General features: G+C 34.1%; 1 pseudogene; it reads left to right on the top strand.

The window, feature by feature from the left end:
• Window positions 1-10,754: 10,754 nt before the first annotated feature.
• On the top strand, window positions 10,755-20,465 carry LOC149542937 (patatin-like protein 6 pseudogene; annotated as a pseudogene).
• Window positions 20,466-24,708: the final 4,243 nt, after the last annotated feature.

Here is a 24,708-nt window from a genome sequence, read left to right as displayed (position 1 = left end):
GTCTACACAATATAACAAAAAGGTTCACCCCGTGAGTTCCAAGTTGGTGAACTCGTACTTAGAGAGAATCCCAAAAATTAGCAAAATCGAGAACAAAAAGGGAAATTTGAACCTAACTAGTTGGGTCCTTACATTATCACAGCAGCATTTGGGTCTGGTGCTTACCAGTTGTCTACTTCAGAAGGCAAAGAACTTGCAGAACCTATCAACATCCTACACTTGAAGAAGTTCTATACTTAGAAGCTTGCTGCTCAGCTATCTTGTATATATCTATGAGCCTGAAAAAATCCTAAAAACAAAAAAAATGTCCTGAAAAAATGATCATCTTAGTGAAAACCTCACTTTGATGTATCACCCAAAAAAAAAAAAAAAAGTCCTGAAAAAAATTTGTCAAGTGGTGAAAACCTGGAAACAAGCGCTACTTGAAACCCTCGCACCTATGTCTATCAATCTCAATCACCTATTTTGCTACACATTTCCTAGCTTCGAATTGTTTCTTGTCCTTGTCGCAGGGGCATAGCTGCTTAGCCTTTTGAGGTATTCTTGTGCATTAGGGTTTCTTTGACAACTCACAAAATAGTGTTTCTCAACACTTCCCCCACCTTGACATGAAGTGTTTTTCAACACTTTACAGATAGTTTACCTACGATCTCCGATGTCGCGATATTTCTCACTATCAGAATCAAGTCTGGAAGAAATGGCCGAGTGACTTGCACACACGCACTTTAACACTTAAACGACTGAGCTATGCTGATCTTTATCTACTTTCTATGTTGTCTATGATGATTTCTTTGCCATGTGTTACCTCCCTAATAGTCTTTCGAGGATGTCATTGACTAGAAGACTGGGGGCATGGGGCATGTCTTCTTGATTTCTTCTTGTGGGTATACTTTGTTTGTCTATAGTGTTGTAAGCATTTATGTTGGTCCTATTCAACACATTGACTTACAAATGTATCATCCTTGACTGTTTTGCAAGACCACACTCAGGGTTTATCCTGGCGCTTATGCCTTGATATAGGTGTAATCTTGCTAAATTAAACTTAGGGAATCTAATCGTGTAGTTATCTTGACTTACATGTCTCTGATCCTTAGATTGGGTTTCCACATACCTATCTAATATCGATCATATTCATATCCTCTTAGTTATACTAGTGATGGTTATATGATCTCATGATGTCCCTAATAAATGCTCAATGATGAAATTAAGAGTCTAAATGTTATGCGCTTCTTGCTGGTAAACCACTTTGCATATTAGCTTGCATTTTAGGTTCATTTTCTAGCTTAGTCTTGCATTCTTGCATATGGGGAGAGCTCTCTCTTCATCTTTTTGTGGACATATCGGCTAACTCCTTTCATATATTTCTTTACTTTATTCTTGTTCATGTCTTTTCACCTTCTTAATCTTTCGCTTCATCTTTTTTCTATCTTGTCATCACATTACATAAAGTTTTGACCTCTTAAATAATTTTGACATCCTAGATTCATTTTCAAGATCGAAATCCAAATTCGAGTTCATCTTGATGGTCAAAATTGTCTTTTAAAATTCTACTTTCTTCTGAGCAGTTAGCTGACCTTTTGAGGTCTAATCTCTAAATCATCATTGGGGCATCTTCATTTCTTCATGTCTTCATCATTTCCATACTTCATATCTACTTAAATTCACTATTTCATGTCTAAAATCACCTTTCTGCTCATTTTGACCTAATTTTTATGCTATATCCTTCAAGATCAACTCTAGTCAAACTGGGGCATTTTATCAGTTTCTTATAGCCATTCTTGGGTTCTAATCATCTATCTGTCATCTTGGACATTGCTCTATTCTAATTTTCTCATGTCTAGCCAGTTTTTGCATCCCCTTACCTCATTTCAATTTCGATCCCGAGGGGGCAGAAATACTCTATTGCTGATTGTTACAGCTATCTATTTCTTAGGAGCATTTGTTTGACCTTATCACTTGCTCTCGATCTATTCGCTTTGCTAGATGTTAGAATTCTTTTCGGATCCTAACATTATCTTCCTAATGTTCAGTACTACCGCTATCAGGCTGTGCATTTAGGACTTACTATCTATTTCTGCATTTCATTCTTTGGAATCAGATATCTATATCTATCATCGCCTACTTGGCTTCGATTTTCTTTGACGTAATGTGTTCCCGGATCGATCACGCATTAGTCAAAGAGGGGCAAATGTAATCACCTAAAAATGGTCATCTAGACTATTAGCCCCCTTCTCAGCATTTTGGCTAAATTAATTTAATCATTTACCTAGACCAAATTGCTAATAATCAATTTATTTGATTATAATCTATAGTTTGACTATGCTATCCTAAGTTCATTATTTGATTAAAAGAACATGTCCCCTTTTAATTAAATAAAAGACCCCATTCTTCTAAACCACTTAAAGTGCACACATAAAGACCTTTTTCTATTTTATAATTAAAAGAAAAGGCTTGTGAGACTTTTTGTCTTATTTGACAAGTCAACTTATATTCTATTGGTTGACTTGTGTGTGCACATGGATCACTCCTATTTTCCAATTCAACCATTGATCATCCACCATCTTCATCTTTATCTCCACCATTCGTACATCTTTAAAAGGGAGAGAGCTTTCCCCTCAAAGCATCCATCCTCATTTGAATATTGTTATGCTGCAAGTTTTCTAACAGGTTTCTTTGGAGCTTTGTTGATAACTTCTATTTCTTATCTACATTCTCTCATACCATAGCATCTTAGCTTAGCTTTCATTTTTACATGTAGCTTAATCTCACATAGCTTAATAATGGTATTGTAACACTCTCATACATGTTTTAGCATAGCTCCACTTTGCATCTCATTCTAGCTTAATTTTCATTTGCATTGCATTCTTGAGGAACTCCTTGGGACATTTGCATTCTTGCATCTTGTCTTTGGAACCTCCCATTGCATGGTTTACTAGCAAGAAGAGTATCTCTAAGGCTCATCTGAGAGCCCTTGAACTTGAAATACACTCTCTTGCACTCCATGGATAGGGAGCTCTAAGCCGGCATCCAAGCATTCCGAACTCATGGAATCATTTGGATAGAAGGGTTTAGAGTGGGACACTTTCGAGTGTACAACTAATAGATGCCGAGCAAGTTCAAGTGCCGAGCAAGATAGAATTTAGTATGTGTCTAGCATCATTAATTAGCAAGTGCTGAGAAACATAGAATTAGCATAAGAGTTTGTGCCCTCACAAACTAAGATGTAAAGCTTTTTTGAGCCGACATATGGATAAATCTTGAAGGATTAAAGATAAGATCAAATCTATTTGGATTCCCTATGCAATCAACGTGCAAACAATTAGAAAAATGGAAAGATTTGAGCATGAAAGTTAGATGAATCCCAATCGTAGATTCATACCTAACCCTAAGTCATGAAATCTTTTTAAGGAGATGAAACCCCATAATTTACAGAGTGTGCGAAAGAGAATTCATGTGAGGAGATAATGCTAGCAAAGATTTGAAGGAAGTGAAAGGGGTGAATTGATCAAGTTGAAGGTGACTTAGAAGAAGGATAGAATTGTAGAATTAGTTATCAAAACAAAGGATCAAGGTTATAGCATTTTCATACCAGATCAGTGAGGATCAAATTATACAGAACAAGGATCTAAAATCAACAATAGCAGATTATAAGTAATCAAGTCAAACATTCTACTATGCTTTTTAACAATTGTATTAGCAGAATGAAATCCTATGGAGATAGGTTAGTTTAACAACCATTGTATAAAGCCTTTAACAGGGTGACATTCCAAGTGAATGTTTTGTAAATCCTTTAGCCAGGTACACTTTTGATAGATTGTTAAAATCCTTTAATAAGGTGGATCTAACAATCCTTGTAAACTTTTAACAGGGTAGGCCTTTCATAGGGCAAATCATGAGAATGGTAAAAATATGTAACCTCAACAGGTGAACTTTATTGCTGCAGTAGTGAAGAGTTGTGGGTGTCATCCCCACCCCAGTTTTACCTTCTCATTAGAAGGTTTATGGGTAATCATATATGGTGTCAAGTGTTTATGTGGATGAATTTGGTTTACATGTTATTTCCATATGTTTATGCATGAAATGTTTTAAAGTTACAAGTTTTATTGGTTAAAGTTTAGTACTTCTAATTCACCCACCACACCCCCCCCCCCCCCCTCTCAAAAGTATACTTCCCACTTGTGAATCCCAAAATAAGAATCTTAATAAAGCAATTTCCTTCGAAGAAGTAAGGAGAGTAGTCTTTCAAATGAACCTAGATAAAGCTCCTGGTTCAGATGGTTTTAATCCAAAATTATTTCAAAAATGTTGGGATATAATAGGTAAGGATCTATATGAGGCCATTGAAGCTACGAGGAATGTATTGTACTATTGAATGATATTAACAACACTTTTTTTAAACTCTCATTCCAAAAATATCTTGATGTATTTCGATTGGAGAATTTAGACCCATTTCCTCATATAATAAAGTTTATAAGATTTTTTCTAAAATTATTGCCAAAAAATTAAAAATCTTACTACCAAAGATTATCTCCGAGAAGAAAACAAGATTTTTCCCTAATCTATTCATATTGGAAGGTATTATCACATCTTTGAAAGTGATTCAATCTTCCCAACCAAACAAGGAAGCTTGTATGTTGATTAAGTTAGATTTCCATAAATCTTATGATAAAGTTGATTGGAGATTCTTATGTAAGTTTCTTGAGGCCTTTGGATTTTCTAAGGGATGGATAAGTCTCATTTTAAATTGCATTTCTACCCCCAAACTTTCTATTTTGGTAAATGGAAACCCAAAAGGTTTATTTGATATGTCAAATGACATTCGTCAAGGTGACCCAATATCACCACTTTTCCTTGCCATTATGGTTGAAGCCCTTGGAACATCAATTCATAAAGTGCATATAGAAGGAAAACTTAGTGGAATTTAAATAATGTAAAAATACTCAAATATAACCCATCACAAATTTGTAGAAGATACTATCCTAATGGGAAAATGCTCTAAGGAGGAAGTGATACAATTTAAAATGATCCTTAGCAATTAGATGAATGCTTCAAGTCATAAGGTTAATGTGGATAAATTAGAGATCTTGTTTTGAAAACAAAACTTGAAGCTGAGGAAGAAATATGTAGTATAATGGGGTTCAAATCTAGGAATTTTCCATGTAAATATCTCTAGATACCATTAGATAAAGGTACAATGAATAATAAGCTTTGTGAAGATATTATCACCAAAATTCATCATAAAGTGGATGGATGGAAGGTAAGGTTGTTATCCAATGTGGGCAGAACCACAATGATTGAATCCATACTTTAGGCTATCCCTACATACTAATGTCAGTCTTCCCCCTATTCAACCAATAAAAAGAAATTAGATGTGAATTTCAAGATTTTTTTTGGCAAGGATCATCGTATAATAAAAAGTTATCTCTTATGAAATGGGAGGAAATTTGTAGACCGCTTAAAAATAATGGTCTTGGTATTAAAAACCTATATTGGCAAAACATAGCTTTAGGAGTGAAACTTGTATGGAATCTCTTAAATGAGCCTAACAAGAAATTGGCATCAATGCTTCTCAATTAATATGTTATAAATAGTGACCCAATAAATTAGTTGTGCGCTTATAATCATTTGAATATATCCATAGTTTGGAATTTTATTAAAGTTTGTATCTCAATGATTAATGATAAATTGTCTTAGAATGTAGGTAGAGGGGAATTAGTTTGATTTTGGGAGGACTCGTGGGGCCAGATTTTCTCCTTTGGACTCAGAAGGTCTAGATAAAAATATCAAGAGTATCCTAAGAAAGACTTTGGGAAATAAATTGAGGGATTACTTTATTAAGGATGGTAACTCAATATTAGGTCGGAAATGGAAAGATATAAATAATGTTCCTTTAATGGAAATACAAAAAAGTAGCTTCAAAAAAGTTATTTTTAACAGACCCATCACCATTTATAAAAATCATGACAAATTGATTTGGATAGGTTCTAAAGATGGTACCTATAGAGTTAAGGATGGCTATAATTACTTATCATCACCCTTAAATTCTTCAGTTTCCATTATTCCTCTAGAACTATGTTGGGATAAAAATTGTGCTCCAAAATCAAGATCATTTCTCTAGGTGGCTATGCATAAGAAAACTCTTTACAGTAGAGCGGTTCAAAAAGAGGTTAAAAAGGTCTGTCTAGATGTATTTTTTGTGAAAAAAAAAGAATATGTTTATCACCTTCTTCTTAACAACCATATGTGAAAGAATGTTGGAATGACATATGTTTGAAATTAAATTGGCAGCCTGTTTTTCATAATGACTTTATTGAACATCTAAGGAACTGAGTGACAAAATTACACAAATGTTTATACCAAAGCATTTGGATGATCACACTCTCAATAATCTTATGGTAATTATGGAAAGAAAGGAATAAAATGGCATTCCAAAATAGTGAATTGGCATTTCATGCTCTTGGTAATAAGATTGAAGAAAGCATTATAGAGACTCTAAACAATAGGATGAGCAATCAAAATCATTATGAAGACACTTTTTCATTTATGGATGGAATCATTCATAAGAATTAGTTTGGATTAATGATTCCACCACATTTTGGAAAAGGCGCTTTAAGTAGCAAAGAGAAGAAAGCTAACTGTAGGTGTGATGCTCTTAAACTAGGCTAGTTTAAGCTAAATTTCAATGGAGCTTCTAGGGGTAACCTAGGGAAAGAAGGTATAGGTTGTGTCATCCACAATCAAGAAGGAAACATTATTGCAAAACTAGCTAAACTAGCTAAATCTTTACATGAGATAACTAATAATGTAGTTGAAACCTTACCATTAATAAAGGGCTTGAAATTGGGTAGAGTTTTGGGTATTGCAAGATTAGAGATAGAAGGAAACTCCCAAGTAATTAATGCTTTAAGGGTGAGCAAAATCCCCAAATGGAGAATTCAATAAATTCTTGAAAAAGCCTTGGATCTAGACAAATTATTTAAAGACATGGAATTTAAACATATTTACCGTGAGGGAAATACGACGATTGACAAACTTGTAAATATGGGTGCATATGGTATGGATTTCTCAGAATAATTGGATAAGTTGAATATTAATATATTTATTGTAGTTATTAACTTTGACTTTCCCTCTTTGGATCCTTCATTTCTTCTTTTGTTCTTGTCAACTCAAGCCCTTTAGTAATCTCTTCACTTCTTGCATTATTTCCCTTATATTAGTACTCTTTGAGACAGCTAATAATGAACTAAGAATTTCATTATGCATAAGTAATTTGGTGCAAGAGCACCCTAGGGTTTTACTCCAAGCCCTAGTTAATTTTTGTGCTTGTTATCAAGGAGTGGATCACATTGAATAAAGTCATCAAATAAGTGCATTGAGGACCTTAGGCTCATTCATATGATATTAACAAGTTCGTGGCTAGACAAGCAGTTAAGTTCTTTAATTGTGCAAAGTGGCATGGAAGTCAAATTGAAGGTTGGCACATGGTTGCGACTGTCAATGACTAACCATGGAGTAAGCCAATGAAGGTGTGATTAAAGGCAGTATAGCCCATTTCACATCATTGCAAAAAGAAAATATTAAGTTATCCCGATGGCAGTGAAGCAACAATCAAAGGCAACAAGATAGTTCGCATTCTCGCAACCCGTGAGAGTCGAGTAAATAGTGGTGAAGATGTGCTTAGGGAATTGCAACATCATAGGGGTTAGAAGGCAGTTAGTGAAGTAAGTCATGAAGACGCAATCAAAACCTTTTTGCAAGGTTGTAGGACTCAAGAGACAGTTAAAGAGACAACCACGAAGCCACACAAGTCTATGTTTGCATGGTCGCAAGGGTAAACAAGTAGTTAAGAGAATGGACAAAGAAGTTGTGCTAAGACATTTTTGCACAATCATAAGGTAGAGTAGGCAGTCAGGGAAAAGAGGTGCGAAGCTACAATCAATGTTTGTAATGTCACAATAATGAAGCAGACAGTTAGAGAATAAGTTATGAAGGGGCAAAATTGTTAAGAAGATAGCCAACACAACATCGCAACTTGGAATGCAGTTAAGGAAGAAAGAAGTGCGAAGAGGTGAGAAAGACTTATTAGCAATGTCACAAACGAAAAAGTTAAGAAAAGGGAAGGCAATATGTGGAGCCAAGAAATAGTTACAAACAAAGCAAGAAGTTGCAGAGATGAGAAAGGTGGTTAAACATTGAATCTTGATGATTTTCTTAACAAGTTGGCATGGAGATAAAAAGTTGAAGGTTCTTAGATGACACAAGGGGGTGGGAGAAGTTAGAGAGTTGGAGAATTAGTATTTTAGAAGTTAGCAAAGAGTTATTTTCCTGTAGATGGAGTTTTCTTGAATGTAATGTGATTTTTTGAATTCAATAAAAGATAGTTCAAGTGTGTTAATCAGTTCTAGTCTATAATTTATCTTTTGTTGGTAGAGCTTGGTAGATTAGAATTGTGTTATATAGGAGCATACAAATAAATGGATTCTTCTTGATCTCTGTGTTTAGTCAAATGAACTTATAGAATCAAGAAGAATCCTTTGTACATATGTTCTTTTCTTTTTTGTTTGTGAGTGTGTTGGAGCTAGCTTTGAATTTAATCAAGGCCTAGGCAAGCAAAACATGTCTTAGATAGGAAACTTGTAGAGAGAGGAGAAGAGAGTAGAGAGAGCATGATTGATCTTTATCAGTCATGAGAAGAAGTAGTGGTTTGATAGTATTTTCGGTGGGTAGGAAGCCTTGAGAAGGGAAAGAGATTAATTCCTCTAATACTAGAGTCAAGTAGTAACCCTAGGGGCTCAAAAGTGAGCCTAAGGAGTTTTAGAAAAGAGTAGAACTCAAGGTGGAAGGTGGCCTCCCCATCAAATTGGTATCAGAGCCATACAATTTGTGGCTTGTGTGGTATGTTGTATACTCCTAAATCCATTGGGTCTTCAAAGATGGTGACCAATGCTAAATTGGCTAAGGAGGTAGATGAACAAAAGAAACTTCTAGAAGAGAAGACCAAGATCCTTGATGAGGCCATAGAGGAGATGAAAGACAAGTTAAAAGAGATGGAAGATGCAACCCAAGAAAAAGAAGGTGAATACCTTAGTAGAAATGCAGGAAAGGCAAAATTAGAGGATGAGATACCTGAACAAGATTTTCCATTGGATGAAGGAGAACCATTCCTTAAAGCTCTCAAAGCATTGAGAGGAAAGAGTCTAAAAAATGTCTCATTGTTCCATGGCAAGATGGATGCTGAGGTCGTCCTAGAATGGATTGAGAGTATAGAAAATTACTTTGAATGTAAAGGGATAATAGAGGCACAAAAAGTGAGAGTTGCAAAATCTAGATTGAAAGGAAATGCACTTACTTGGTGGAAGTTTGTGCAAGAAGAAAGAGAAAGTGAAGGAAGAACCCCATACCTAGTTGGAAGGGTATGGTGGCAAAGATAAAAGAAACTTACTTGCCAGAGGACTGTGAGATTCATTTACACAAGTAGAGGTAGAATCTCAAGCAAAAGGATCTTGATGTTGCTACATACACTGAAGAGTTTCAAAAATTGGCTCTAAGGTCAAGGGTACAAGAAGTAGAGAGAATCAAGGTGGAAAGATATCTTAATGGTCTTAAATGGTCTATTCAAGATGAACTTAGTTTGTTCAATTTCACCACACTAAAAAGCTATTTTCAAATGGCTAGAAAAGTGGAAGATAAGTTGAGGAAAAAAGGGGACTCAAGTTCAAAGAACATAGGTAGAGGTAGAGACTTTAGAGGAGGCTCTAGGGGAGGTTCTAGTGGAAGGACAAACAAGAAAAGAAATTTCAATGATTCCAAATGGAATTAGTAGACTTCTAAGAGGAGGATTCAAAAATGGTGGCAAAGGTAGAAATGGCAACAACAATAACAAAGGCTCGCATTTCAACAATATGAAATGTTATAACTATGCCAAGTTGGGGCATCTTGCCTATAGATGTCCAGAGAAGGCATCATCATCCTATGGAGATAAGAATATCAACTACATCCAAGAGAAAAATAATCACAAAATAGGTGAGGTGGATCTTGATGTAGAAAAGTCTTAGTTAATGAACCAATAAAGGAGGAGCCTAAGCAGAGAAGGGCATTATTTAGGATTACTTGAAAAATCCTAGGTAAAGTGTGCAAAGTAATCAATGACTCAAGGTTTACTAACAATGTAATGTCAGATGAAGTAGTAAAAAAGCTTGGTTTAACAAGATACCACATGTGTGTCCTTATAGAGTGACTTGGTTGAACAAAGGGCTAAACATCCTAGTGAGTGAACAAGTATGGGCAGACATCACTATTGGGAAGTATCAAGAGAAAAATCTATGTGACATACTCCCCATGGATGCTTGTCATCTGTTGTTGGGAAGACCTTGGCAGTATGATAGAGAGGCAATCCATCATGGGAAGGAGAATAAATATTATTTCAAGAAGGGTGCAGCCACTTATAGGATACAATCCATAGTGGAAGAAGAAAAGATAGAGAAGGCTACTGCCAAAACACTTTTGATGAGTGGGAAAGAATTTGTAAAAGACTTGAAAGAAGAAGAAGTTGGGGGTTTGTTGTCCTGTTGAAGCCCAAAGAAGAAGAGGTAAAGAAACCTAGTGTCTTTCTAGTGGAGGTACAAGCTGTATTAGATTAGTTTAGGCATATCATTAATGATGGTAAACCATCCACGCTATCCCCACACAAAGTAGTAAATCATCAGATAGACTTTGTGCCAGGAGATTCATTGCCAAACAAAGCTACTTACAAGATGACTTTAGATAAAAACAAGGAGGTTGCCGAGCAGATTCAAGAACTGCTAGATCAGGGATTGATCAAAGAGAGCATCAGTCCATGTGCAGTACCAGTTGTGCTAGCACTGAAGAAAGGAGGTAAGTGGAGACTCTTTATTGATTCTAGAGCAATAAATAAGATAACCATAAGATATGGGTTTCCTATTCCTAGAATAGAAGATTTGATGGATTGTCTAGGTAGTGCATAATATTTTTCCAAGATTGATATTAAAAGTGGGTACTACCAAATTAGAATGAAGGAAGGTAATGAGTGGAAGACAAGCTTTAAAACCACTGAATGGTTAGTCATGCCATTTGGTCTCTCAAATGCACCAAGCACATTTATGAGACTAGTGTATGAAGTATTGAACATTATATGGGAAACTTTGAGGTAGTTTACCTAGATGACATTTTGGTTTACAACAAGAGTAAGGAAGAGCACCTGAAACATTTGGAATTTTTTTTGAGAATGTTGCAAAGAAGAAAAGATGACCATTAACCTTGAGAAATGTGAGTTCATGAAAGAAGAACTACTCTACCTTGGATTTGTTGTATCATAGGGTAAGTTGAAGATGAATGAAGACAAGGTCAAAACAATTTTAACTTGGCCTACACCAAAGACAGGTACAACTATTAGATTTTTTCATGGTTTGGCATAGTTTTATAGGAAGTTCATTAGAAACTTTAGTGAGATATGTGCTCCTATTGTGGACACTATCAAAGGAGGAATGAAGACAAAGTTTATGTGGACAAAAAAGGCAGATGAAGGATTTGAAAGATTGGAGAAAGAGGTAGCTACTAAACCAATCTTGGTACTACCTAGCTTTGAGAAACTATTTATAATGGAGTGTGATGCAAGAAACATTGTTGCTAGAGTAGTCTTAAGTCAAGAAGGTAGACCTATTGCATTTTTCAATGAAAGATTGAATGAAGCCAAATCAAGGTATCCTTCCTATGATCTTGAATTATATGTATTAGTGCAAGTGCTTAGAAAATGGAGACATTATTTGTTGCCCAAGGAATTTGTGGTCTTCACAGACAATCAAGCCTTAAGCTTTATTAATTCACTGGAGAAACTAAGTTTGAGGCACATAAAATGGATGGAATTTTCGCAGTCCTACACTTTTACCATTAAGCATAAGAAGGGTATCAGTAAAAAAGCAGCAGATGCTTTAAGCAGAAGATTGTTGACATTGCAAGAAATTTAAATGAAAAGCATTAGAGTAGAGGAATTCAAAGATCTCTATGAAGTAGATGAATATTTCTTAGAAGCTTACAAGGTATGCTCATCTTTTGAAAATAATTTTCATAGTGAGTTTGCTAATTATACATCATAGAATGGTTTATTGTTCAAGGAAAATCATCTTTGTGTTCCCAATGGTTCAATGAGAGAGAACCTTATCCAAGAGAAACATAATGGATGTTTGAGTAGACACTTTAGATTGAGCAAAACCCTAGAGCTTGTGAGTAGATATTATTATTGGCCTTGGATGTAGAGAGATGTTGAACAATTTAACATTTGTCATAAAGCAAAAGGAAGCTCATCAAATGTTGGTTTGTATCAACCATTACCCATACCTGATAAACCTTGGGAATGACTAAGTATGGATTTCATTGTGGGGTTACCAAGAACTAAAATTGGTTCTGATAGTATTTTTGTAGTAGTCGATAGGTTAAACAAAATGAGTCATTTCATAGTATGTAAAACCACTCATGATGCAAGCTACATCACACATTTGTTTTGCAAAGAAGTAGTCAAAATTCATGGATTACCAATTAGTATAGTGTCTAATAGAGATGTCAAATTCATGGGTCATTTCTAGAAAACATTATGGAGGAGATTGGGAACAAATTTGTTCCATAGCTCTACATATCATCCTCAAACTAATGGTCAAAATGAAGTGATAAATAGAGTGCTTGGAATCTTCTCAGATGCTTAAAAAAAGAATATGGATAGACTTGGGATCAAGTTATATCACAAGCTGAGTTTTCTTATAACGATAGTATCAACAAGACTATTGACAAGAGTCCATTACATATTGCTTATGGAAGACACCCCAGAGGAGTTTGTGAACTCAAAGAGGTAAACAAACATGGATCAATTAGTGAACATGTTGAAGATTTTGCTCATTCCATGAAAGAAATATATGATCAGGTCAAAAAGACTCTGATATAGGCAAATCGGAAATTGAAAGAAAAAGTGGATGATGAAAGAAGAGATGTGAAATTTCAAGTTGGAGACTTGTTATTAATGCACCTAAAAAAATCCAAATTACAATAAGGAATGTCTAGCAAGCTGTAGATGAGAAGAATTGGTCCTTGCATAATTCTAGAGAAGTATGGACATAATGTATATAAATTTGATCTACCTAAGGAATTAGGGTTATCACCAATCTTCAATGTGAAAGACCTAATTGCCTACAAAGGACCTGAGATTCCATAAGATACTTGGAAAGAAAAAATGGAAAGAGACATCTAGGAAATCAAGATACCAACACAACAGAAGCTGCAAGCAGAAAAGATGTTGGATTTTAGGGTGAAGAAAATGACAAAGCCTCGAGTATACACGGAGTATCTCATTCAATGGAAGGGATTGCCTATTGTAAAGACTACATGGATTGATGAAGAAGACTTCAATAAATGAGGCATTAGTCTAGAATTACTGCCGACTAATCCAACTTAGTCTCTTGTTCGCAGAGGGGGGGTATGGCGCAGGAGCACCCTAGGTTTTTACTCCAAGTCCTATTTGATTTTCATGCTCATGATCAATGAGTGGATCACATTGAATAAACTCATTGAATAAGTGCATCGAGGACCTTAGGCTCATTCATAAGATATTTGCAAGTTCGCATCCAGACAAGTAGTTAAGTTCTTTAATTGTGCAAAGTGGCAAAGTAGTCAAAATGAAGGTTGGCGCATGGTCACGACTGTCAATGACTAACCTTGGAGTAAGCTAGCGAAGGTGCGATTAAAGGCAACAAAGATCATTTTGCATCGTTGTGAACATAAAATGTTAAGTTAGCCAAGTAGGAGCGAAGCAATGATCAAAGAAAATAAGATAGTTCACATCCTCACAACCCCTGAGAGTCAAGTGAAGTAAACTATGGCAAAGATGTGATTAGGGCATCACAACATCGCAAGGGTTAGAAGGCAATTAGTAAAGTTAGTTGCGAAGATGCGATCAATACCTTTTCACAAGGTTACAAGAGTTAAGAGATAGTTAAGGAGAACAACTGTGAAGTTGTGCAAATCTATATTTGCATGGTCGCAATGGAAAACAAGTAGTTAAGAGAATGGGAAACAAAATTGTACTAAGACATCTTTGCACGGTCACAAGGTAGAGTAGGCTGTTAGGAAAAAGAGGTGCGAATCCACGATCAATGTTCACATCATCACAATGATGAAGCAGATAGTTAGAGGATAAGTGACGAAGGGGAAAAATTATTAAGAAGATAACCAATGCAATGTCATAACTTGGAACACAGTTAAGAAAGAAATAAGTGTGAAGAGGTGAGAAAGACTTGTTCACAACATCGTAGCCAAAAAAGTCAAAAGAGGAAAGAGAATATGTGGAGAGAGAAGATGGACACATTAGCCAAGAAATAGTTACAAATGAAGTAAGAAGTTGCAGAGACAAGAAAGGTGGTTAAATGTTGAATCTTGATGATTTGCTGAACAAGCTGGCATGGAGCTAAAAAGTTGAAGGTTCTCGGATGGCACAAGGGGGTGGGAGAAGTTAGAGAGTTGGAGAATTAGTATTGTAGAAGCTAGCAAACAATTATTTTCCAATAGATGGAGTTTTCTTGAATGTAATGTGATTTTCTAAGTTCAATAAAAGATAGTTCAAGTGTGTTAGTCAGTTCTAGTCTATAATTTATCTTCTATTGGTAGAGCTTGGTAGATTATAATTGTGTTGTATAGGAGAAGACAAATAAATGGATTCTTCTTGGTCTCTGTGTTCAGTCAAAAGGACTTCTGGAATAAAGAAGAATCCTCTATACATATGTTCTTTTCTTTTTTGTTTGTGAGTGTGTTGGAGCTAGCTCTGAGTTCAAGCAAGGCCTAGGCGAGCAAGACATGTCTCAATTAGGAAGCTTGTAGAGAGAGGAGAAGAGAGGAGAGAGAGCATGATTGATATTTATTAGTCATGAGAAGAAATAGTGGTCTGATAGTATTTTCGGTGGGTAGGAAGCCTTACGAAGGGGAAGAGATTAGCTCCTCTAATACTAGGGTCAGATGGTAACCCTAGGGGCTCAAGAGTGAGTCTAAGGAGTTCTAGAAGAGAGTAGAACTCAAGGTGGAAGGTGACCTCCTCATCATAATCTAACATGGTTTGAGTTACATAATTGTAGTGAAGGATTAAATGAGTTAACGAGCTTAAAGTTGAGGATTTGGTTAGGATACTCAATTTCGAGATACTAAGATGTCTATTTTCTCTTTATCAAATTAATCATATAAAGATTGTAAGGGAAATATTAAAGATACCTGTCCCATCTCTTATCTATGGTGCCCTATTTAGATAGATTTTGTAATTTTAATATTAAATATATCTTGGCCTATGGGCCTTTTACCGACCATAAAAATATTTCAACGACAATGCTACAAATGTAAGCATTGACAACTATGAAACTTATTTGAATTTATACACTAGAATTGAATTTAAAATCAATTTAAAATCATTTACTCATAATAAAATTACTTTAAAACATATTAAACTTTTAACCTCTATCCAAATAACATAATTTTGTCTTTCTTTAAATAAATGTCAAATAATTTTATTACAATATTACAATTCATAGGTTAAGCTTGTAACCTCTACCTAGATAACACATGTCTATTAACACATTAATCACTAACAACTAACATTAAAACCATCAAAACATAATGACAAGTCTCTTGAATTCCTATGCAATATACCTTCTAATCTAAGATAAGTATGATGATATAGCTACCTATGATGATATAGCTACCTAGGACCACTCCTTGTAGTAAACATAACAATATTACTAATATTATCAAATTTATAAATTTAAAAAAAAAACGTAATAATCTTCATACTATGCCTAGGGTGGCAATTAACAACAAACGAAATAAACAAAAGAAGGGATTTTGTCCCTATTTAGCTCCTTTAAAAATTGTGTCTCACTTGATGTAGTGCAGGCAACCAATCCTCTAGTAAAATCTTGAAAAGTTCTTTATAATTTCCTTCCTCATTGTATTCATGTCTCAAAACGCTCTTTTGTAGGAGACATAAAGAAGTAGCTAAGTTATTTATCACACACATGGAGAACCTAAACTATCCGAATTTTCCTTTCCAACTTGGATACTCTGGCCTTGGTCTTTTCAAGTTCAATCATTATAATGAACAAGTCCCTAATTGAATATCTCCATAGGCACTAACAACGATGGGTTTGGTGGAATTAGCTTCTTTTGGCATCATTTCATTCATGAGGACAATAGGCCCGGTTTTGACACCTTTCAAAACATTAAAAGAATTGTTCGCAATCATTGAACTATCTTTTATCTTTGTCTCCTTTTCATTTTTACTTTTCACCCCGTTCCCTTAATATTCTTTTTCCTCACTCTTGTTGCCATCTTCCTCCTTACACTCCATGTCCATAATTGTACTTTTCCCTTTTCTTGTAGGGCAAGTAGCTAGTCTATTAGACCTTCTAGGAGTACTAGTTTACTCAGTAGCTTCAATATCAACTTCTATCTCTTTAGTTGAGGCTTTCCCTTTCTTCTTTTTTAAGGGTTGGGATTTTTTGTTGGGGTCAAGAGGCTCCACCACAACAATGTGGATATGGGTGTTAAGGGAACCTTGATGAGATTTTGACTCATGATTTTAAGACATTACTTTTTGCTTGAGCCAAGTGTGTCTAATGGCTATCTATGAGGGGATTACTAGAATTCGAGGCTTTATGGATGATAATTAGCCTAGGTGGATAGAAAGTCAAGTGGAAATGATAGAGTTGAAAGATCAGGCTTGGTGAAGGGGAATGATTTTCTTACCTCGACTTTTACCTGAATCTACTTGTTCCTACCAAATTCTCAAGAGAGTGATGGAGAAAAAAAGAAACAAGATAATACTATGATTTTGAAATAGATTAGGGGCATGTTGTAATCACCTAAAAATGGTCACTAATACTAGTAGCTCCTTGTTCTCAACATTATGGCTAAATTATTTAATCATTTGCCTAGGCTAAATGGCTAAAAATTAATTTATTTGATTTAAACCTATGGTTTTACTATAATTGTCGGTGTAAATTAGTATTCACTATTTACACTTACTTAAAGTTTACTTAGGTTAATGCATTATATTAATTTTTATTTGTGAGACACTTAGGAGTTTGTGCACTCTTGTGAGTTGTCATGATGACATCACAAGGGTCCACACCTCTTTTAAGCACATGTTGTCTACAACACAAAAATCTTCTACACACATATGAAACTTTGTCATTCTTATCCATTCATCTAGAATGTTGGATAAGGTGCTTAGTTGTCTTATCTTTTGGTTGTTTCTAGAGACATTCTAGGTGCTTCCTAAGAGGCCTTTATATACAGGCACTCCTAGTGTACTCTTATCATGGCGTATTGAATATATTGTCATTCTGATCATACTCTCTCTTTCTAGTCTACTATGTGCTTGTGTTTGAGTTCTTAGTTCCTGGGTGAATTTTGCCCTTAGGCAAATTCTTACATGGTATCAGAGCAACTTGGAGATTTTCTCATCACATAGCCGTTCGAGACCATGCTTGCTTCAGCACCTTGCCTAAGGGAAAAATTCACCCAGGACCTAAGAACTCAAACACAAGCACACAGTAGACCAGAAAGAGAGAGTATGATCAGAATGACGATATATTCAATATGCCATGATAAGAGTACACTAGAAGTGCCTCTATATAAAGGCCTCTCAGGAAGCACCTAGAATGTCTCTAGAAACAACCAAAAGATAAGACAACTAAGCGCCTTATCCAACATTCTAGATGAATGGATAAGAATGACAAAGTGTCATATGTGTGTAGAAGATTCCTGTGTTGTAGACAACATGTGCTTAAAAGAGGTGCGGACCTTCGTGATGTCATCATGACTACTCACAAGAGTGCACAAACTCCTAAGTGCTTCACAAATAAAAATTAATATAATGCATTAACCTAAGTAAACTTAAGTAAGTGTAAATAATGAATACTAATTTACACCAACAATAATAACTTATGTCCATATTTGATTAAAAGAAGATGTCCCCTTTTAATTAAATAAAAGACCCCATTCTTCCAACCCATTCTAATGCGCACACATAAAGTCTATTTCCCATTTAAAAATTAAAAGAAAAGACTTTGTTGGACATGAAATGTCAACTCTTTCTCATTGGTGGAAATGATCTCACACATGGATCATGTCAAAAGTCAACCCTCACCCTTGATCACTTATTTCTTGATCTTGATCTCAAACATCTGTACATCCTTAAAAGAGAGAGCTCTCTCCTTCTCTAAGGATCCCAATTTTGAGCTATTGTTATGTTGCAGGTTTACTTACAAGTTTTCTTGGAGCATTTTGCAGAGAACTTCTATCCTCTTGTCTCATTCTTTGCACATTCATGCTAGTATAGTTGATTTGCAATAGCTTAGTTTCCTTTTGAAATAGCATAGATCACTTAGCTTAATTAGCATGGTTGTAATACTCTCATTTGCTTAGCTTTCTTTGCATTATGCATCTCATTTTAGCATAGTTCCATCTTTGCATTGTATACTCAAGAGTTCTTTGACACTATCACTCTTGCTCTTGTCTAAAGAATCTCCCATTTCATGGTTTACTAGAAAGAGTTGCATCTCTTAGGCTCAGTTGAGAGCTATTTTTATGCTTATGCAAACACCTCTGCACTCCATGACTAGGGAGCTCTAAGCCACCATTCAAGCTTTCCAATTTATGGAATACCTTGGATATAATGGTTTAGAGAAGTGCACAATTCTAGTGTACACATACGACAAAAATAATAAACCCCAAGTCTACCTTCAAGGGTGAGGAATTTCATCACCATGAGGCATACTTGGTCCCAGGGCTCTGGAAGTTTCTTACATTCATAACCACCATGATACTTAGCATTTGAATTTCATTCCCTCTAAAAATTTGTTGGACGCCATCCATATTTGAAATCCTATTCATTAATGTCACCTCTTCATAAATCTCAAATGAAACTCCTCCTATCAAAACCTTTCTATCATTGATTTGTTGACTGAACAACGTCTAAGGTGTTGTACTAATAAGACAACACCCTTCTTTTTGTAGCTTGTAAAATAAAAGAAGATATATTTGTCTATCTTTAAATAAATAAAAATCATATACTTTTATTACAATATTTAAATTCCCAAATCACATTTATTTATTGTTGGAGGTTCAAAGGATCTCATCGGTTAAGAGTTGGGGACTAAGGGGTATGTATATCACCAAAATTCAGCTAGAGGAGTATCTCAGCCTTATTCCTTATGTTTGAAGCCATACACTCAACAAAACTCGACCTTTAAGGCCCGTTTGTTTGTTGGAATTAACCTAGAATAAGGAAACGGGAATAGGAAAATTGGAATAAATCTATTCCAATTATGGCCCAAAATGAGAATAAATCGAATTCCAAGTATTTTTAGGAATTAGATTTATTCTTGCATTGGACCAAAATTGGAATAGATTTATTCCAATTTTCCTATTCCCGTTTCCCTATTCCAAGTTAATTCCAACAAACAAACAGGCCCTTAATGAAATCATATTAGAATTATTAGACTTTCACTTAAAATAGAAAAAATAAATTTGCAATCTAAAAAAATAACATAATGAAAAAATAAAGATGTCATCTGACAAATTCTCCCTTGTCACTTAGGGCCCGTTTGGTAGCAGGGATAGGAATTGACAATTGAGAATTGTTATTATGGAATAGGAATTTAAATTCTCTGTTTGGTTAAACAAAATAGAAATTGGAATTCACCTACACAGAAGCCATTAATACTCTTCAAAATGATTGAATCATCTGGATTGATATCTCCTGATCAAACCCTATCATCTGATCCCCTACTATGATTTATCAAGTTCTGCACCATTTTTGTTCTCTTGGGCAGATGCACTAGAGACAAACAATTTCAATTTCAATCTATGGGAAATTTGTAGGGCAACATCTACAACACCAGGGATTTTTAAACATGTTAAGATGTAGTCTATCGATGGCCACATCTCTTGTACTGCATTAGATGGGGGGCTTGTTATGCACAATCCTACTGTTGCTATATTACGTATGTGCTGAACAATATAAGCAAGAGTTCCCATTTGTGAGAGGGGTGGAGGATTTATTGTTGTTGTCAGTGGGGACAAGGCAATTTGATTAGAAGTATGACTACCATAGGGTGAAAGGATGGAGGGCATTCCAGTGGGCTTAGCTTGTCATGAAGATTGTCAAGGATGAAGTTTTTGATATGGTTGATCATGTTATTAGCATGGCATTTGGCCAAAAACTGCAAAATTATTTCTGACTTTAGGCTAGTGGATTCTCACAAGAAAACTTGGGTGACATTGATGATCCCAACCAAGCCAATATCAACATGCCGATGAATTTTTCAGACAAAATGTTGAAGCAAAAGATTATGAAATATATCCCATTTGGTGACAAGAAGAAACTTACTCAAACCAATGTAGAGAGACTAGACTAATTTCCATCACCATTGGTAAAATTGTTAACAAATCTAGCTGAACAAAAGACTGAATCAATGACAATGGATTTCAATTTTTGATTAAATATTAACAAGAGACGCAATGCATCATAGTTCCTGCCTAACACATAATGGTTGTAGAGGTGTAGATGAGTGAGAATCTAAATTAACATAATGAATGCATTAATTTTTGCCTAGAAATGCACTTGTGATATGATAGGATTGCTCATATTTTGTTGTTAAATTCTCATTCTAGAAATGCGCTTGTGATTTGATAGGATGGCTCATATTTTGTTGTTAAGTTCTTGTGCTATATTATTATGTCTTTGGGCATTTAAGCCCAAGAATAAGAGGCCAAAGTCCCTAATATGGCACTAAGTACTTAATATCATACTACGATCAATACATATGCTTTAGACAAATTTGCATCTTCTCCATTGACAACTTAAATTATGTGCAATGAGGAAAGATATCCATACCAATATTTGAAATATAGAACTTGAAGAAGTGATGAAGCATTTGGAGTATCACATTATATGTCTAAGCATACCATGCATGCTACTAGACAACCATGAGTAGTTGGAATAACTCCCCCAACTATGTATTATTCTCATCTTGATTATCAAATGGAACCCACTATTTTTAATCATTAGCATTGGACAAAAACTAAGATAGAGACATAGATAGAGATAAATAGTAGTATACAACAATAACAACCTAAACATATATGCAGAGGAAAAAATGATAGATAATATAGAGGAGGAAGAGGAAGAGAGATAAAATGGTAAGATAGAGTGATACCAACATAAGTGGTGTGTGTGTGTGTGTGTCAAAATAAAATCATGGTTATAATAATAAAAAAAAAAATTTAAAAAAAAATAAAAATATATATATATATATATATATATATATATATATATATATATATATATATATATATATATATTAATGAAACTAAGACTTTAATTTTTATATTAAAGCTCACATTTTTAAATGAAAAATGAAATGTATTGAAATATAAAAATATTTTATAAGTAAAACTAATTGTTTAATTTTACACAATTAGAGAAGGTTTACTATTTAACGTTTTGTATTTCCAAAATTTTCATAAAATTAAGTAATTTTTAATTATGAAATAATATCTATATAATTTAATATGTACATTTGTAAATAATAAATAGATGTAATACATATAAATTTGATGTTGATGAATAAATGTGATGTAATAAATAAGAAATAAAATATAACTATTTAATTTTAATACATAGTTTATAAAAATTTAATAATAATTTATATATCTTTTAGAATTGAATTATTTATATTTTGTGATTATTATTTTTAGTATGTTTTTTGATATAAAATATAATTATTAATTTAATATTAAAATATATATTTAAGTTTTAAATTTATTTAAACTAAATGATAAATTGTTTAAATAAAAAATATTAATAATAATAAATAATATAATTTTAAAATTGTAACACTTATCAATTATACATATTACAAACACTATTATAAAATATAATTAAAAAATAATATTGTTTAATTTGTTTTTATTAAAGTAAAATAATAGTAATAAATTAACTACTTTTATTAAAAAAGCAAAATTTTAAAAAAATTAGAAATTCAAATACAAAGATATAACATATTGAAATTATATTAAAAAGACATTTATTAATTTTATATATATAGAAGTATAATTTGAACTTATGCATTAATGAAGTTTTAGGAACAAGTTATATCAAATTGTCAAAAATAAACATCAATGTAAAACTAATAATAAATATATTTAAAATAAGAAATTAAAAATATTTAATAGATTGTGATAATTAATATTGATTAGACATGTGGTGTGAGGTGGAAGATAAAATGTTATCAACTTGTCACAAATGTGGAAAAGATAAAGTTATAATAAATACATTCATTAATGCAAGATGAGGTTATTAGAAAATAGTTGTATTTTTTGGTTGAAGAAAATTAATTTTCTCCTCCACCAAAAGTAGTATGGACCAATAGAATGGATAAAAAATGTGATTTATAAAATAATGAAAAATCAGAAAAAGATATAAACATTTGAAATCTCATATAATCTTTTAAATTTTTGAATTTGATTGGTTAGTGTTAATGTCATATTTGGATATCATGTATTTTAGGGCCCGTTTGGGTCATGGATTAGAACAGGAATTAGAATTCGGAATCCTCAAAATTTTCAAATCCACTGTTTGGGTCTACCAAATGAGAATGGGAATTAGAAAAAAGTAGAATCTGGTATCCTTATTTGCCCCCCAAAACCAGGATTCAATATTCCATCTAAATAGGTGGAATTGTCCAAATACTCATTTTAATTCCATTTTTCAAAAAATGAGCATTGCACATTATTGAAATAAAATTGTTTTTCACGTCCACTGTACTCATTTGAGCCGCCGAGACCAAAGATTTTGATGCTTTGATCTGAAATGCAGGTGGCCATGCGCTTACCATAATAGTTGATTGCTGTGTCGTGAACCACATCTTGGTGCCTGATTTCGACCTGCTAACCTTTTGTTTCACCCACTGCTGAAGCCATTCCTCCCTCCTCGATCCAAGGGGAAAAATTATATAGTGAAGATTTTGTGAAGTCCGCTCTACTCGTTTGAACTAAATATACAAGATATTTGCTTTAATGTACAAAATCTCAGTTCCAACTGACCCAATCAAATCATTCCATTGCTGCCTGAAAGTGTTACTCCATTGGAATCTCAAATGACCTAACATGTGTTCATTACAGTTTTTTTATAAAGAAATAACAATATTATTACTATTATTTTATATAGTTGGTGCCAAGACATCTTTAGAATTAAAAAATCTAGAGTAAACAAAGAATCATGCATGCTCTTCTTGAATATGACAAGTTTATTTTAAGCTGGGAACAATAACTAATCAATGAATAATGTTTACTCTGGTTGGTATTCTAATTCCATAATTTGTCACCAAACAGAAGAAATTTGTATTCTCATAATGAATTCTTGGTCAACCAAATGGTCCCAAATTGAATTCCCTAATCATAAACTGGATTCTGAATTCTAGAATCCCAAAGCCAACATTTTGAATGCCAATGCTTAACTTATATTCTAGCAACCAAACAGGCCCTTAGTGAAATCAACAAAGACCTGTTTTGAGTCAAAATGAGAATACAAATTTAAATTCCTAATTCCAAATTTCAATTTGATAGAAACAAACTGGAATTTTTTTTTTATAAGAATTTGTCGATTTCTATTCCACTTCGGTTCCAGCTACTAAACGGGATTTGATGAGTTAATGATATGATATGATAGATTTTAATGACGTCCACGAGACTAAAGTAGTCTATGAGACCCATGCAATTGCCCTCCCGAGTCAGGAGCCAAACTAGTCAGTTGCAAAGTTTTGGTTAACTTGTCTCTTCTTCTCTGAATTTTGATAATCAAATCCGCTGTTCTCTTCACTTGATCTTCCTCAAATAAATAGTTGAAGTCCTTGTTCTGCAAATTTTTTGTATAATCAGATCTGATGTCGTTGTAAGCCAAGCATTCCATGACAAAGTGTTGCTCTATCTCCACTGTTCCCATATTGCAGAATAAACATGTTCTGTCTGCCCACTCTTCCTTTGGAACTTGCCATCTACCAGTTTCACATCGCAGCTGATGTGAACTAGTTCTAATTTGTGCCATCAACATTTTTGCTTTCCAGTTAATAGGTGCCCTTATATAGGCCTTTTCATCATGACTAGAAGTGGGATTAAATTCTTTAATGTAATAAGATTTTTTCCTCCCTATGTGTCTTGTCCACAGAATATTGCCAAATTTTTCATTGACAAACTTTTTTATTTCTTTAATGTTATCTGAGAAAGCTTGGATGTTGATATCCCATTTTTGCATCCATTTGTCATTTTGTTTCATCCATGTGTTTTTCCGCCTCACAAGTTTTTCCTCTATTACCAACTTGGGCCAACGATGTGTTTCTAGACCTTGGGTTTTCTTTAAATAGCTTAGCATTCGGATCAATGCGACGGCTTCTAATAGAAAGGAACCCACCTCCGCCAAAAGGATTTCATACGGAACTGTGATCTCGACTTTAAGATTGCATGTGATAAAGTGTTTTTGAAGAGGCAACAAAATTGAGGAACCAGTTAAATAGACAACTACAACGCGATGGCTAAAGGGGACACTGGTGTTTTTCCTTTAGATGTCTTCATAAAAGCTACGTTTTAGTTTGCTATTTAGCC

The sequence above is a fragment of the Cupressus sempervirens genome, chromosome 8, assembly GCF_028749045.1.
Source record: "Cupressus sempervirens isolate cs-2001-9-10 chromosome 8, ASM2874904v1, whole genome shotgun sequence".
NCBI lineage: Eukaryota > Viridiplantae > Streptophyta > Pinopsida > Cupressales > Cupressaceae > Cupressus > Cupressus sempervirens.
Note: the sequence above shows the minus strand (reverse complement) of the source record. Positions and strands in the feature narration are given on the sequence as shown.